The following is a 16001-nucleotide window of genomic DNA, read 5'->3' as shown; positions in this document are numbered from 1 at the left end:
TATTTCATTAATTTGAGAATGAAAATATTAACATACTACATTGTAAACTATTTTAGCTATCTAGAGCATCTATTTGTGATAATCACTGTTAAAGTTTTTTCTGTAAAGTCTCATATTCAGTAAATAGAATTGTGAGTATTATAGGAGGAAAGTATTTGGAAATAGGTCCCCAAATGCATAAAAGTAGATATACACTGAAAACATAAATGTTGCATACAAATTTGATTTTCAGAATATTTCTCAAATTAAATTATAAAGAGAGCTGGTCAAACAAGGGAACCTAAGAAATATCATGCAGTGATAGACCAATGGTCCATCATGCCCCATATCCTGGCTCCCACAGTGACCAGTTTGGTCCATTGGAAAAACCAGTGTATCCTAATAGGAAAACCCATTCCTTATTGCTCATGCCCAGAATTAAAGACACAAGTCTAAATGGCTAATAACTGTTTAAGTACTTCTCTTCCAACATTTTGTCCAGACATTCTTTAACTTTTTTATGCTATTAACAACAAATTCCATAGACCAGCTGTTCACTGAAGAAAAGCACTTAATTGTTTTTTTTTTAATCTTCTTCTTGTTAGTTTCATAAAATATCTGCTGTTCCTAGATTTTTTGATAGATTAAGAATCTGTTCCCTATTAACCTGTCTTACACTACTCAAAATGTTCTAAAACCTCTGCCATATCCCTTTTCGGTTAACTTATTTCCAAGCTGAAAAGCCCTACGCTAACAGTAGAAGGAGGAAATAAAGGATCATCAGCACATATAAAGCAGTTATGTTTGTTTCTGAAGAAAATGAATCCAAGACAGAGTAACAGGATAAAATCCTGAAGGGCTATGAATCTAACTCTCAAAACTACCCATGGATCAGCATTTGTACATGCAAGTGGACATGTGGAGATTAATGCCATTATTTTATAAACTGTGAGATGCATGTATGTTTAAATATGCATGTTTATTTCTAGAACAAAAACACACATACTTTCTCTACACATTTTATAAGAAAATTCACATATATTTAACTCATGAAATAACTGTGACATTAAACAAATTAAATATCCAGAATTAAATGTGGAGGCAGGAATTTTAAAGTATACAAGAGTATGTGGAATTACTAGTTCAATGATACCTCTACCAGTTCACCCACTCCTTCTTCAGTTCACCTAGACCAATGGCTCCCAACCCTGTCCTGGGGTCTCCCCAGCCAGTCAGGTTTTCAGGATATCTACAATGAATATGCATGAGAGAAAATTTGCATGCACTGCCTCCATAACATACACATTTTCTCTCATGCATATTCATTGTGGATATCCTGAAAACACAACTGGCTAGGGGGTCCCCAGGACAGGGTTGGAAACCACTGCTCTAGCACTTCACCCTGAATCCCCACCAGTATTTCTAGACCTCCCCGCTAAAAACTGCAGACAACAGACAATTCCAATTTCACTTGCATGAGTCAATTAGCAGGTGTAAAAGTATACAAACAAATTCAATAATGTATATATATGCATATATGTCTCTTACAAAACAGCAACTACTACATGTTAGGGATATGTAGAGGGAGTGATCTCCTGCACTCGGGCCGTCGGCTGCCAGTAATCAAAATGGCACCGATAGCCTTTGCCCTTACTATGTCACAGGGGCTACCGGAGCCATTGGTCAGCCCCTGTCACGTGGTAGGAGCACAAGATGGTGCCAGCCATCCATTACTCCTACCATGTGACAGGGGCTGACCAATGGCACCGGTAGCCCCTGTGACATAGTAGGGCAAAGGCTATCAGCGCCATTTTGAATACCGGCAGCCGAGGGTGTGAATGCAGGAGATGGCTCCCGGACCCCCCACTGGACCACCAGGGAGTTTTGGTAAGTCTTGGGGGGTCAGGAGGGGGGTTGTTTAAATTGGCTCCTTTAGATGGCCGAATAATTCGGCAAAGATTCGTTGTATTCGTGGGGAATCACGATATGTTTCCCTTCCCCATGAATACAACGAATATGGCCCTATACGTTGAGGATTACAAATATGTAGGAAATGAATGCACACCCCTACTACATGTACTTCTGAACCTTGCCCTGAAATGTCCTAGAGCACTCCAGGTTTCCTCTGGTAAAATGTATGCATGAAGCTGAAAATATGTGCACATTCTTGACATTTATTAAAAAAGAATATATATATATATATATATATATGCTATTTTTTCATGCAGAACCCTTTTATTTATTATTTTTTATATACTGACATTTGATCTGAGATATCATATTGGTTTACATTCAGGTACTGTAGGTAGTTCCCTATCCCCAGAGAGCTTATAATCTAAGTTTTGTACCTGAGGCAATGGAGGGTAAAGTGACTTGCCCAAGGTCACAAGGAGTGACAGTAGGACTTGAATGCTGGTCTCCTGGCTCATAGCCCACTGCTCTAGCCGCTAGGCTATTCCTCCTCCCTTTTGAACATTTACTCCTATGTGCTGAAGATCCTTTATTTCCTCCTTCTACTGTTAGTGTAGTATCAAACTTTCTTCAATTATAGAGAGGATGGAGTAGGGGAGATTCCAGATAGCTTAATTTCACCTGATAGTCTGCACATTTTCTACTATCCCTATGGGTTCATAGGTGGAAAAAGTAACTGGATGAGTACCGATAATTTTTTTTTTTGTAGAAGCCAGATAGGAAGTGAATGTTCATGCATTTTTTTGATCATAAGATTTAGAGGATAGCTTTCAAACATATACAGTATACCCCATATACAGTACATGTGCATATGGCTGCATGGAGATCTTCTATGGTATTTTATAACCTGCGTGTATCAGGTATATGTAGATTATAAAAAGTGTGTTAGTTTACCCCCAACATAAGTGCACCAAGAAGATGGCAGCAGTTTAGATACAACGGACCCCCCAGGCCAACCTGGTCTCCAGCCCAGCTGCATCTTTTCAGATGGGTGAGACTTAGGATAAAGGGGAGAGGATAATAATAATAATACTTATTTAAGAAGGAACTGAAGAGATACCTTCTATATGGTGGTATACTCTGGGGCCAACAACCCCAAATTGCCAAATATTAAATGTTCTTGCTACCTTGTAGAAATGTATATAGTTGCATGGCCTGAGATTACTAACGATGAGTAGATAAGTGTGCTCTTTGACATCCTATTAGCAATGTACAAAGTCATGTAGAAATGTGTATACTTATATAGTCTAATAAACATGTATATATTTGTACATCCTGCCAGCGGTATTCACAGTCCCATTTGTTTTCCTGGGGTGAAGGGAGGGAAATCCCACCCACTAACACCTTCTTCCCAGGTGGAGGCACCAGGCGCCAAGAACGTGAGGACGACAGAGTCTACCCTGGGGTGGGCTCCCGCCAGGTCGTTCCCAGGCCCAGGAATGCCCTGTGAGGTAAGCAGTCAAGGGGCCGTTATAGAGTATATTGTGCACTTTCAATATGTTGTAGATACATATATTCTGTGTCAATTACATGGACATCAGTCCATGATTAATCGCAGGGCTAAAAATTTTACAACACAGTAATCTGGCCAGATAATTTATCTAGCTAACTCAGCTCCTCTCAGTTACAACTCCAGACTGCCCCCTACATATTAGCCAATAAGTTCTCTAGCTAGAAGCATTTAGTTGGATAACTTACTAGTTATCTGCCTAATTAATATTTGGGCAGTTATCTGGCTCATTTTGATCATTCCATAGACCTGTTCTAAAGTTAGCTAGATAAAGTTATCCAGCTAAATTAAAGATAGCTGGCTATATTTAATAATGCATCTACACTATTAAATATAACTACAAAGTTAATTGAATATCCGCACTGTGACTGAACGTGGACCTTCCTGTGCCCACTTATACATGCAAATGCTGTACCATGAATAGATTTGAAAGTTATGATCAGAGTGTTTTTACATGCACAAAGTGCCCTTCATAGCCTTATATTATGGTCCAAGTGAGCTCTAAGATACATACCATCATAGGGGTAGATTTTAAAAGAAGCGCGATCAGCCTACTTTTGCTTGCGCATCAGACTCAAGCAAAAGTACGCTGGATTTTAGTAGATACGCGCGGAGCCGCGCGTATCCACTAAAATCCTGGATCGGCGCGCGCAAGGCTATCGATTTTGTATAGCCTGCGCGCGCCGAGCCGCGCTGCCTCCCCCCGTTCCCTCCAAGGCCGCTCCGAAATCGGAGCGGCCTCGGAGGGAACTTTCCTTTGCCCTCCCCTCACCTTACCCTCCCTTCCCCTACCTAACCCACCCACCCGGCCCTGTCTACACCCCCCGCTTACCTTTGTTGGGGGATTTACGCCTCCCGGAGGGAGACGTAAATCCCCGCGCGCCAGCGGGCCTGCTGCGCGCCGGGCCGCGACCTGGGGGCGGGTACGGAGGGCGCGGCCATGCCCCTGGGCCGTAGCCACGCCCCCATACCCGCCCCCAAAACGCTGCCGACACGCCCCCGGAACGCCGCGACGACCGGGCCCGCCCCCCGACACGCCCCCCTCCGAGAACCCCGGGACTTACGCGAGTCCCAGGGCTCTGCGCGCGCCGGGAGGCCTATGTAAATAGGCTTCCCGGCGCGCAGGGCCCTGCTCGCGTAAATCCGCCCAAAACTGGGCGGATTTACGCGAGCAGGGCTCTGAAAATCCGCCCCATAGTGTAGAACACTGGCAGTACAGTAATCAGAAAAATGGAATATTTTCTAGCTGTGTTTATTTTTCCCAGATCTTTACTAAGCTTTTTTCCCATAGATACAAAAAGAGAGAAAATTGTTGGAAAGGTCACACCCAATGAAGTTGATCTCACATGCGTCGACCAAATTTTAAAAAGCAACCAGATACGCATGGAAATGCCATGGTAAGCATATCTCAAAAATTTCCAAAAGGGTGTGTGGTATAGCATGGCTGGGCATTTCAGGGCCTAGCCAAGAGAAGCACAAGTAAATACTTATGTGCCCCAGAGTGCGTGGATGTCCCCTGTTGTTTAATTTTACTTCTACTATGGATGACAAGTAAGTCATAAAATACATGGATCAAGCCATTTCTGAGGAGTGTATATGGTCTGACGTAACTGGGTGGAGTATAGGCTATCAAGCCAGGGGAGTTGGAGGTCCTATCTGTTAATTAATCAAAGTGGTGGATGAACTGGTAAAATGGGAATGGCATGGGCGAGTGCTCCTTTTAAAATCCCCTGATTTACAAAGTAGAGGCATGATTTTCACGCACATGTGCACGCGTCCAGGCTATTTTATAACATGCACACAAGTTATAAAATCACCAAGGCCCTGGGCGCAGACCAATGCATGTGCGCCAATGAGCAGCCACGTGTCTGTTTTTATAAAATAGTTAGAGAAAGAATTGGACCTGATTGTCAAAAGCATTTAAAAATCGGTTTTAACTGTGTAAATGCACTTTACCCGTGAAAGTGAGCTTTTGAAAATTGCTACAACATATGCCATTGAATTGTCCATAGATTTACTCACATAAGAGAACTTTACTCAAGTAAATGTCTTTAGAAAATTGCTATGATAGTATGTTACATTTACACACGGAACTCCTTTGAAAATTCATCTGTTTGTGTTCAGCGCTTTGCAGGCATTTTTGTATAACCAAGCATATGTTGGGCAGTAGATATATGCATATTTTATAACCTGTGGTGGTAATTTTCAAAGAGTTTTGCACATAAAAAATTAACATATATGTACACAAGTCGCCTGTTCTTGTGCAAGCTCTGTTTTATGAAATTATATGAGTGCTTAACATTATGCACGCACACATATATAAACTCATAAAAAAGGGACAGTGTAGGTGTGGTCCACGGCATAAATTGCTATTTAACAAGATACTTACACGCCTTCATTCAGCAACTTAGCCATGTAATTTTACACTTAATTCTTTTCAGTAGTTGATTTCGGACTTGTTTTTTGCATAATATTGGCTGGCTGGGAGGTCTGGGTGAACTGGGAGCAGTCCAAACTTAAGAACCAGGAGAGTCTCAACAACCTGGAGAAGGACTGGGTGAACTAGAGAACTAATTGGTTAACTGGTTAATTTCAGTTATGCACATATTTTAAAATATGCCAAATGACATGCATAAATTGGGTTGTATGCAAGTCCTTTATTTTCATGCGTAAAATATACGTTATATATTTTTAAAACAGGTAAGAAAAGTACATGTGTTCAAATTCTTTGAAATATTCATTTTCAATGAATTGCATATATTTGTGTGTAAGCATACATATGTGCATAAAGGTGAATTTTAAAAGTCTGGTGCACGCCAAAATTGGGAGATACACATGCATGTAGGGTTTATACATGCCCGCCATATTTTTAAAGCTGCCCAGATTCACTCACATGGCTCACGCCGCACACATCTCACTCGGATTCAGAATGGGCATGGTCAGGGCATGGTTTGGCTGGGGGTGAGGGCATTTTGGGGCAGGGCCAAGAGATGTGCACATAAATACTTAACATGCCCAGGTGTCACGGGTCCAGTGCCGTGTAAGTTTACTTCTGCTATTAACAAAATGTAAGTCTAAATAAAACTAGTTCCAGGCATCGCAGAAGGGTTTGAGGGGTCTGGGTTAAGTGGGGGGAGTGCAGACTATTAAACCAGAGAGTTACTGAGCCCCTAGCTCTACACTAGGCAAACTGGTGGATGAACTGGTGAAACTGGTCATGGCGTGGACACGCGCCAGTTTTAAAATTCCCTGACATATACAGCCGAAAACCGATCTGCACAGCTGGGAGCACACAAGCTTAAAATTGGGCGCACTTGTGCATCTGCCCAAGCTAATTTATAACATGTGCACCTATGTGCACGCAAGTTCTAAAATACCCACGTCTCTGGGTGTGTATTGACATACGCACACGTATGTATGCCCATGCGTCAGTTTGAAAGTTATCATCAGTTCCAGAGTAAAGATACGCATATTTTATAATATACATATATATGATATGAATGAGTTATAAAGTACTATAGGTGATCTACGCACAGCCATATATGCATGAATATAGCACTGTGCATGGTTTGAAAGCTAGCCCCTCTCTTTACCTGATATGCATAGGTTACAAAATATTGTTGTACATTTCCTCGCAACCATTTATGCAGGTATATGGGGTTGCAACGGAGTTGTTTAAAAGTTATCCTCCCGGGATTCAGGCCCTTAATTTGACTTGTAGTTCTTAACAGGAGCCACTAGACTTGAATCCTACCATCTCTATTCTAGATACCTAGATGAGTTTTATGATTTGCGGACATTTTCCTTAAATAACAGGCATGTGCCAAATGCAGCTGACAGTCTTTTAAATCTTAATTTCTCTGTTTAACAAAAAGGCATTTTATTTTTAATCATGACTATCTTCTGGTATAAAAAAAAAGACAATTGTGAAATGAAAACATGTTAAAACTTAATGTCTGAATCATGTTACACACCATTGCTGTCAGTGTTGCCTAGCAACTGGTTGAAGATGTTTTAGAAAATTGGGAGAAATGAAACGGATGGAGCCAACATCAGTAATGACACTCATTTTGTTGAGGGAATTCAGTTCTGCAGTTCTGTTTTCTTTCCTTAGTACCTTCATTGTTATAATTACTTTTCTCTTTTAACCATTTAGATCAAATGGCTGGTGCACTGTGACACCCACTGGCCAAAAGCAGAACAGTTAAGAGTCTAAATTGCGGTGCCGTTTATAGTTAATATTATTCTTGCAGCACGGCCAGTAGGTCAGCTGTAATAAATTATTCTATTATACTTTTCTTGTTCGCATTCCAATCTCTATATAGGAAACAAAAGTGTTGCAGCAATTGTTACAAGATCAACAAAAAAAAAGCTGCTTGCATAGCAAGTTTAGATTCCTTTCTCAGTCATCAGCTCAGGAAAACTCACATCCATTGCATCTTAATTTTATCTTTGAATCCAAACTCAGTATGTGATAATGAATTGAAAAATATGGATTTTATTTAGAGAAGGGAAAACCTCTGAACCATTCTGGTTCCTGACTGAGATCGGGGACCGGATCAGATCAGATCTGCCGGACTCATTTTTTTTTAATTGATTTTCTCCCAATTTTGTTTCTTATAATAAACACTGATAAATTCATGGAAAAACAAAAACTGAAAACAAAGGTCCCTACCTATAAATTATGGCATTTGAAATTAGGCATCTTTGAGTCGACAACTGTGATATTCGACATTCAGTTTTATGGTTCATTACTGCTTCTTGGTTTAAAGCAGTGTAAGTTATGACACAGTGCTGATCATTAGTTATCTTACTAAGGATGTGTAAACAATATGAAGTTAAAATCAAGGCAGGCAAATTTCAGCCTGGCTCAATTTAGATAGAATTTTTGGATTTTCCTTAAATTTGCTATGGAAATACACTGAATATTTTTATATAGGTCTGGGGAAAATCCAAATTAGATCTGCTGATTCAAAAAAAGTCCACTCTGTTTCTTGAAACTTGAATTTTGTACAGAACATGCATGTAGATTTATCAAAATGATGAGGTCAATATTCAGACTTACAAGTTATCCATCTAAATGGCAAGTTATCCATCTAACTTACAAGTTAGCCATCTAACTCCAAGTTAGCCATTTAAATGTTTAGTTATGAATATTGACCTCTCTATGGCTAACTTGTAGAATGTTTTACAAGTTCATCAATTTAGAGGGTAATCTCTTTTAAGAGATTTGCACATCTCTATAGCTTACTTCTTATAGGATTCATGCACCAGCTCAGACCTGCACTTAGTTCAATATATCCTCTAGTGCTAAACAGAAATGTGCATTTTCATTAAAGTGAGTTTTGTTTTGTTTTAATGTATGTTATTTTGAAATAGCTTGCAATTTAAACCAAAATAGTGTGCATTAAATTTCAAAATAGCATGAGCTAAAATGAAGGAAGATAACTTTAAAATGAAGGAAGATAACTTTAAAATATGCATGTGCACCCATATATGTGTATATATGGGCATGCACAAACCTGCTCTGGTATTTTCTAACCTAGACATATACAATGTATGCAGGAAAATACACATGCATATAAAAAAAATACAAATACATTTTTTAACATATCCAGATAAATTCCAAGTTATCTGTCTAAGTAAAGGCTCTTATCCAGATAAGAACCAATTTATCCAGCTAAGTTGCAACTTAGAACACTACTTATCCAGCTTAGGCCTGGATTTATCAAAATGTGCTAAATCTCGCATGTGATAGGAAAAGGGGTGTGTTTTATGGTAAGAGGCAGTTTATTGCAATTTGTGCTAATACCTATGCAAAGCACTAAGTTACAACCATGGGGGAGAGAAAGAGAGAGAGAAAAAGAGACTAGCTGTAATGCCCTCATACTAGGTAGGTATATCTCTTTAGGAGGCCCACCTAGTAACTCGAGATGAGGTTTAGGTATTAGTGTAGGGGTCAGGGGACACTTTGACATTCAAAATGAGACATACGAACAGAACAGTGCTCCCTTGTGAAGATTTGATGACCTTCGGAAGATGAGATTTGTGCAATGTTCTCTCAACCTAGCTTGATGTTACCCAGGTAGAATGTCCATCACGCTAGGCTGAGAGAACATTGCACAAATCTCATCTTTGGGTGAGTTTCCTCACTCCGAAGGTCATCAAATCTTCACAAGAGAGCACTGTTCTGTTTGTATGTCTCACTTTGAATGTCAAAGTGGCCCCTGACCCCTACACTAATACCTAAACCTCACCTCGAGTTTCTAGGTGGGACTCCCATAGAGATATAAATACCTATGTAGTGTGTGGGCATTTTGGCTAGGACTCTCTCTCCCTCCCTCTCCCCCATGGTTGTAGTAGAAGGACCCTGGCAGCTAGGCTGGTTTTCCAGGAGCTAAAAACAGCATTTGCAATAAAGTTCTATCACACAGCTTTACACAAATGAAAAAGGTGTAGTTAAAACCATGCAATACAGCTTCACAAAATTGTGAACCTAAGTCACAAATCATGCTCCAAACTCCTCCCTTTTTTCTGATTTGCAACACACCATGCGTTATGGTACTTTCGCAGGCATTAAAGGCATTTTCACATGCATTAAAGGGGCTTGATGCATGCGAAAACATCTTATAGTAATTTGATAAATGACCCTGTAAGTCAGATACTCAGATAAGTCTGAAAAGGGCTATTTATTTGGCTAAATCAGATAGCCAGATAAGTAGCACTTTTTACACTATTCCAGTTATCTGATTTAGCCAGATAAGTAGTCTTTTAAGACAAATCCAGTTAAATAATGGCTTTGCTGATACTCAGCTGCTAAATCAAATTTGCTTGGCAAAGTGACACTACTTAGCCAGATAACTCAGAACTTATCCAGCTAAGTACAGCAAAGCCACTACTAAGCAAGATGAGTTTTACAATGTTGCCACAATCTAAGCAAGATTAGATTTGTACAATGTTTTCTCAACCTAGCTTGATGTTACTTAGAGTCCATCAAGCTAGGCTGAGAGAAAATTGTACAAATCTAATCATTGTATGAGTTTCCTCTCTCCGAAAGACATCAAATCTTCACAAGAGTGCACTGTTCTGTTTGTACGTCTCACTCTGAATGTAAAAGTGGCCCCTAACCCCTACACTACTACCTAAACCTCACCTCAAGTTACTAGTTGGGCCTCCTATAGTAGCATAAATAGCTGCTTACTATGGTGCCACCCCCAGAGATGTTCTCTCTCTCTCCCTCTCCCTCCCTCCCTCCCTCTCTCTCTCTCTCTCTCTCTCTCCTCCTCCCCCTCCCCCCCAGTTGTGAAATAAGCACTTTGCAGGTTGGAAAATGCAATTATGTAGGTATTTGTACAAGGCAGTAATATCTATGTGAAGCGCTAAGATAACACACATTGTAATAAATAGGCTATTACCATAAAATACATCCTTTTTCCTATCGCATGCGATATTTTCTGCATTTTGATAAATCTAGGCCCAAGTCAGATGGACGGATATGTCTGAAAAGGCTAAATCAGATAGCCAGATAAGTAACACTTTTTAGACATATCCGGCTATCTGATTCAGCTTTGCTGATACTCAGTTGGATAACTCAGAAGTTATGCAGCTAAGAACAGCAAAGTCGCTACTAAGCAGGATAAGTGTGTGTAACTGGTATACCTGCATATTTTTCCATCTAATTTTAAAGTGATTTGTGAGTAGATTTAACACGCATAAATTAGACACATTTTCCTGCAAGTCGGCTTTTACACATAAGTCATGACATTTTCTAATATGCACGTGGCAATGAAATTATCGGTTTCACCACTTAGTCTACCAGTTTGCCCAGTCCATTTGTAGGTCATCGAAACCCTCCTGGCTCTTCAGCCTGAACTCCCCCCCATTTCACCCAGACCCCACACCTAGTCAGTATTTTACTTTTAAGATGTTTATGATCACTTGCTCCAGATGTTAAGCAGGAGTAAATATACATGAGTAAGATGCCAAATGTACATGCATAAATTGCTTATAAAATAGCAATTTATCTCGTAAATGTTGGCCCTACCCCAGAAGGCCCCTGGTCTTCCCTTTTTTTATATGTGCACATTTACTCATGGATCCCTGATTTACGTGTTTATGTTATGGTTCTAAAATTAGCATACACTCAATGATATGCTATTTTACATATGTAACTGCTACATAAGAAATTAACATAAGAAATTACCATACTGGATCAGACCAAGCCCAGCATCCTGTTTCCAACAGTGGCCAATCCAGGCTACAAGTACCTGGCAAGTACCCAAACACTAGATCCCATGCTACTGATGCCAGTAATAGCAATGGCTGTTCTCTAAGGGAACTTGATTAATAGCAGTTAATGGACTTCTCCACCTTGAACTTATCCAAAACTTTTTAAAACCACAACAATTTTTATATGTGCAACTTTTGAAAATTCACTTTGCGCTATTTCATTTTTAATGTGCGCTATTTTTGCTGAAATTAAATGACACAAAAATATATCAACAAAGAAAAAATGTTTTCCCTGTACATGCAGATCTAAATTGAAGATGCTATTTATTCATCAAGTACATTCAGAAAATGAGAAGTCAGAGGCTAGTGCTATCAATAGTGCTAGCAATGTACTGACCATCAGGGGAGAGAATGAATAGAAAAGACAGACTTTGGTGTATAGAACAGAAGTATTAGGAAGTTTCACCAACATTTTGTGGTTATTTTCTACCCAGAACACTAGGATATATTTTCTAAGTTAATAAAGACTTAAAAGTTGGTCCAAAAATATTTACTTCTGATTTTCTTTGTAAATTTCCAGCACTATTTCAGATTCACTCCAGCATATTTGGGACTCCAGCTATTTGAAAACTTTGGAAAAGAGGGTGGGGGAATTGGGGGATCAATAGGGGAACACATTTTTAATCCTGACTGTAAACCAGGAGAAGGATTGGACTCAGGGGTAACTTTTTAATGTTGACTGTCAAACAAGAGGGAGGGGCTTTTGTGGCTCCTGGGAGGGTTAATGAGCATTATCCTGCCAGATTTAGGCATGCTACTTCAGCATTTCAATTTGACCAGTCAAGATAGGCTACTAGTGCTGAAAATCAGAACTAAATACCTAACTTTCTCCCCTACACTAATCCTGTCCCTGGGCCCACCCAGAATTTGAGCAGACAAATTTATCCACATGGTAAAATTTAGAGGCTATATTTAGTCACTCAACCTTATAAATTTTCAAAAACATTTATTTAGACAGCCAACTGCTTATGTAGGGCATGATTTTCAAAAGCATTTATATGCTTAAAAATGGATTTTACATTTGTCAATGCACTTTACCCGTGTAAGTGGACTTTTGAAAATTCCTACAATACATGCCATTCAACTGTCCATAGGTTTTACCTATATAGGTGCACTATGTAGGTAAATGGCTTTTGAAAATTGTAGCTACATTTTCACGCGTAAATTCTTTTGAAAATGACCCCCTTAGTTACCTAGATCCATTCAAAAATTGCTGATAGTAAGAGAGTAGACGTACAGCAAAAAAAGATCATTTGGCCCATCCAGTCTGCTCAGTTGTTTCAGTCCATACTGCAAAGGGATATATTTCAGATTCCAACCATAGAGAAAGACTGCTTGTAAGAGACCACTCTTTATCTGAGATAGCTTTTGTCATCTTCCTGATTCCTATCTTTTGGGTAGATGAGAATATTTAGTTCATAACCAGTATCCCTTCGCTCTCATGTCTAACCATTATGCTTTCTAATTGCCTAGTTATCAACATTAGCATGGCTGTTACCCAAGCATCCCGCAGCCTCATAGGTTCCTGTGGCCTTTCCAGATGGTACCCTACCACCACTAACGTTCTAACCAACTTGGTTATCAATAGGAGTGCGTAGCCTGCTAGACCAAAAGCTATGTGAGTACCTGAGATTTCACTAGGGCTTCTGGTTCTACTTGCAGCCTGTCAGACCTAGCTACTAGATAATTGTATCACTGCAGCCTGCAAAACAGACCTAGTTGCAAGGTTGCCTGCATTCCCACTAAAATTTAGCCTGCATAATAGGGATGTGAATCGTGTCCTCGATCGTCTTAACGATCGATTTCGGCTGGGAGGGGGAGGGAATCGTATTGTTGCCGTTTGGGGGGGTAAAATATCGTGAAAAATCTAAAAATCTAAAAATCGCAAAACCGGCACATTAAAACCCCCTAAAACCCACCCCCGACCCTTTAAATTAAATCCCCCACCCTCCAGAACCCCCCCCCAAATGAGTTAAATAACCTGCGGGTCCAGCGGCGGTCCGGAACGGCAGCGGTCCGGAACGGGCTCCTGCTCCTGAATCTTGTTGTCTTCAGCCGGCGCCATTTTCCAAAATGGCGCCGAAAAATGGCGGCGGCCATAGACGAACACGATTGGACGGCAGGAGGTCCTTCCGGACCCCTGCTGGACTTTTGGCAAGTCTCGTGGGGGTCAGGAGGCCCCCCACAAGCTGGCCAAAAGTTCCTGGAGGTCCAGCGGGGGTCAGGGAGCGATTTCCCGCCGCGAATCGTTTTCGTACGGAAAATGGCGCCGGCAGGAGATCGACTGCAGGAGGTCGTTCAGCGAGGGTTCCGGCGCCTCGCTGAACAACCTCCTGCAGTCGATCTCCTGCCGGCGCCATTTTCCGTACGAAAACGATTCGCGGCGGGAAATCGCTCCCTGACCCCCGCTGGACCTCCAGGAACTTTTGGCCAGCTTGTGGGGGGCCTCCTGACCCCCACGAGACTTGCCAAAAGTCCAGCGGTGGTCCGGAAGGACCTCCTGCCGTCCAATCGTGTTCGTCTATGGCCGCCGCCATTTTTCGGCGCCATTTTGGAAAATGGCGCCGGCTGAAGACAACAAGATTCAGGAGCAGGAGCCCGTTCCGGACCGCTGCCGTTCCGGACCGCCGCTGGACCCGCAGGTTATTTAACTCATTTGGGGGGGGTTCGGGAGGGTGGGGGATTTAATTTAAAGGGTCGGGGGTGGGTTTTAGGGGGTTTTAGTGTGCCGGCTCACGATTCTAATGATTTATAACGATAAATCGTTAGAATCTCTATTGTATTGTGTTCCATAACGGTTTAAGACGATATTAAAATTATCGGACGATAATTTTAATCGTCCTAAAACGATTCACATCCCTACTGCATAATATCACTTTGCAAGCAAAAGATTTACTCTAAGTCTATTCACCCGGCAAGAAACCTACAAGACATAAATAGTATGTTATATCATTTCCTCATATCAGCTGTCTGTTAAGATGGAAGAAACAAGGAATTTCAACTATGAGCCAAGTCTCCTTGACAGCAGAAATGACAGAGGTCTTGAGATACATGGGAAACCCTTAATCCATTTTAAGCAAAAAATGACAAACATATGATAACATCACCACCACATAGCTTAAGCTCACATACTACATTATTCTTTCCAAAAGTAACTATTAAACAATACAAAATGAAAATATTAAAACTACCCATAGCTTGTTGTCCAATCTTTTCCCTTCAATACTCTGTTGCATTAAATAAAGGAATATGTGTGCTGCTGTAGTTCTGAATTTTTTTGATTTTCTAAAACAATATCATAAAAGAAAATTAGAGTGAAGGAAGGCAGAAACATGAAATTTTGTAATCAAAATCCTTAACTTATTGAGTGAAAGTAATTTTCTAATGTAAATGCTAAATATTCTGACAAAAGAAAGGGTGTATAAATTAATAGAATGTAATTGCAAAACCCAGTTCAGACAAGTTATTTATCCTTTTCTTAACATTAGCATACTATCCTGGTTTAAACTTTCACTGCCAAGTTTCTTTGTGTATCAATATAAATCAAAAATCTTGTTTTGCTAGATTGTTATATCACCATAATCTTTTTTTTTTTTTTTTTTTTTTTAATTTACAGAGCACTTTTTCCTCCTGCTCCATTGGGCTTCCAGACTCAATCAGAAATGTATGACCACTATGCCATACTGCGTGGGCACCACCAATAATGTGGTGCCTATGCATTTGGTGGACAAGCTGCTCAGACCAGGCGAGGATTTGGTGTTGCATTGGGTCTGGCGTATGGTAGCAAGGGTACTGGCCTCATGACCGGTCAGCTGGTACACTCCTGGGAGCACTGGCAGACACCAATAATGTTGATGCAAGCCTGCATGTTGATTGGTCCATAGTTCGGGCATGCTGTCATCACATAATGCTAGAGATGCCATGATCCGGATTTGATGATCAAGGTGCTGTAATATCATGGGGGGAGGCAGGGATAGTGGGTATTTAAAAACAGCTGTTCCTGACCTCTCTCCCTCTTTCTCCATGCTACTCCTGGGGCTGGGACTTTAATTTTCCTTCCTGTCCCACCCCACATTTTGACACACAGTTGTTATTTGATTAGAAAATGCATACGTTTTTACTAAGCTTGTTACATCTGTTGGGCCAGTATACTTGAACCTGGTTCTGAGAGAGGTCAGCCAGATCAAGAGAGGGGGTCTGAGGGCTCAGGCAGAGAGGCATTACCAGGGTTGCTTCCTTGGGTTCTGCTGCA

Source organism: Rhinatrema bivittatum, chromosome 3 (genome assembly GCF_901001135.1).
Source record: "Rhinatrema bivittatum chromosome 3, aRhiBiv1.1, whole genome shotgun sequence".
Classification (NCBI taxonomy): domain Eukaryota; kingdom Metazoa; phylum Chordata; class Amphibia; order Gymnophiona; family Rhinatrematidae; genus Rhinatrema; species Rhinatrema bivittatum.
This window is presented reverse-complemented; position numbering follows the sequence as displayed.